We start from the raw sequence: 2,384 nt of genomic DNA on the forward strand, positions 1-2,384 counted from the left end.
TATCCTCCTAAATACGGATTATGACTAAATTTTCCCAAAAAATTGTAATTTATTGTTTTAAATGCAATTTGCTAATTACTGCTGCAGTTGCTGAAGGGCGTGGAAATGAAGGGCCGCTGGTACAAATCTCAATAAACAAAAATATATTTCACGAAAAAAATATTCAAATGATCATTGACCATGTTTCGTTGAGAAAAATACGGTAAACCGGTATCTTTTATAAACGAATACGTTAAATTCGAGACATCACCCATTGTCATCAAAAACATTGTTAGAAGTAACTAACCGTAATAAAAATTTTTTAAAAAAACATGTCAAACGTGACGTTAAATATGCGAGATGAATATTTATAATTTTTGCCATAATTATCATATAATTTATATTATGAAAACACTTTGTATTCGCGATTATATTACAAATTCAAATAAGTATCATTGAAAAAAAATGGGACAAATTTGTGGAATTACAGGAATATCTCTTAATACGAGACACAAGTGGTGCGTCATATTGTTTCAGACGTTTTACTGGTGCTTGTTTCCAGAAAGTTGAGAGACACTATTCTATACTTATTTCATATTCAAAACGATGTTTTCAATATGAATGTGCTGCCATCTAGGGAGAAGATGCTAGGCACATGTTCTTGATGAAACAAATAATTATAACATTTTTCAACAAAAAAGCAAAGATTTTATCCAGAAAACATGTAAAAAAACATAGACAATAAATAAAAATATTATAGTTATTTCCGTTTATGCAAAAATATATTGACGGTTAAACTTTTCTTCAGGCAACAATATTGATATAATTTCTCAAATCATAAATGCGTATGCTCTGGCTTCTCTTCAACCTTCGAGCTAATCTTTCGCCTTTTACTAAAGATTACCGTGGAGAGGAGCAACATAAATGAGCTTAAGGAAATTTTTGGGACCCCGAGAGGGGTTTATTATTGTTCATGTAGTGAAGTGGTGGGTCCGCGCCAGACCTATCTAGAGAAAGGCGTCATAGTTGCTATGGAAAAACAGGTCGCGAATTCCATATTTTGTCAGGTGCTCGCTCTTCTATCATTTTCGTCTTATTTTAAATTTCATCCTTTAATTTTATTTAATTTTCAAAAGGCCCTTCTAAGGATCAAATTTCTTTCTTGAGCCGCTTTTACGCTATAAAAGTTTGACGAAAGTCTTTTATAAAACTTGAAGAATGTTAGCACATCTGTTACATTCAAGCCAACTTAGCTAATCCGCCAATTGGTTGCATTTATCAAGTTTTATAAACGAACTTTTATCAACTTTTTATAGTGTAATGCCGGATTTGAAGTTATATTTGTTATTTTTTTTCATCTCGTTGCTTTTTTGTCGAGTTTTTAATCGTTACCTTTGTTGATTTTTTTGACGTTATTTGATATGGCGAGTGGTGGAGCATCGAGTTGCTTCTTAGGATGTGAAAGAAGTTCAAGAACTGAATGGGCTCATTTCTTTCGCTTTCCGAAAGACAGCAGGTTAGCTTCAATTTCGGCCGGTAAAAGGTTGACCAAAGCTGGTTTTAAGACATGATATTTACCGTCGTGTGTGTGTGTGGAGGACCTAGCCTTGAAAGTGGAGTGTCAATCAAAATAGACATGGGCGTGGCTAAGCCAAGGTGCTCGCGCTTATTTCGCCTCTCACACTACAGTTTTTATTGCGCCTACCTTCAATGCATTGTGGGAACGCTTACTCTTTAACCAGCTTTGGTTCACCCCTCCTAAGCTGGCAATTTGACTTTTTTAATGGAGGCTTGGAACCTTATAAACTCCCTTCATTTTTTATATCAGTTATATTTTTGAGCCTGGCGCCTGGTTCTTCTCGCTATCGCCTTTGCTTTTAAAAACGCCAACTTGTTGTCATGGGTAGGATACCGCCGGAACCTACTCCACGCTTTCTTTTGTGCTTTAATCGTAAGATTACATTCGGGGTTCCACCAAGGTTTAGGAAATTTAGGAAGTTTCGAGGAGACTTTAGGTATTGTTTCATTTGCTGCAGAGATCATACAACTGGTCACAAGGTCGACACAGTGGTCGACGTCGGGTTGCGAAACCATATCCTCCGTGATTCCTGCCTTGACCGTGAAGTCTGCCCATCGGGCGGCCACAAGCTTCCACCGAGGAGGACCCTCAGGTATGCTATGGCTTCGATCAAGGCACTTAACCACTAGAGGAAAATGATTGCTCCCGTGGAGGTACGGATCGACCGACCAGGACCAGTTCGGCAAGAGTGAGGGTGAACATAAGGATAGATCTATTGCAGTGAAACTATTGTTTGGGGCATGGAAATGAGTGAAACTGCCATCATTCATGATGGCGAGGTCCATGTCTTCTAACAGCCGTTCAACCATTTCGCCACGTGGGGTGT

At 37.8% G+C, this 2,384-nt stretch overlaps 1 non-coding gene across 1 annotated transcript; it reads left to right on the plus strand.

Moving 5' to 3' along the window:
* Positions 1-826: 826 nt before the first annotated feature.
* LOC149066018 (U5 spliceosomal RNA) lies at positions 827-942 on the plus strand. Its single transcript, XR_016195464.1, has one exon. It is a non-coding gene; the product is annotated as a U5 spliceosomal RNA (small nuclear RNA).
* The last annotated feature ends 1,442 nt before the right edge of the window (positions 943-2,384 follow it).

Source organism: Pholcus phalangioides, unplaced genomic scaffold (genome assembly GCF_987345545.1).
Source record: "Pholcus phalangioides strain wild (caught in Gottingen) unplaced genomic scaffold, Ppha-v1.0 ptg000036l_1, whole genome shotgun sequence".
Lineage (NCBI taxonomy): Eukaryota > Metazoa > Arthropoda > Arachnida > Araneae > Pholcidae > Pholcus > Pholcus phalangioides.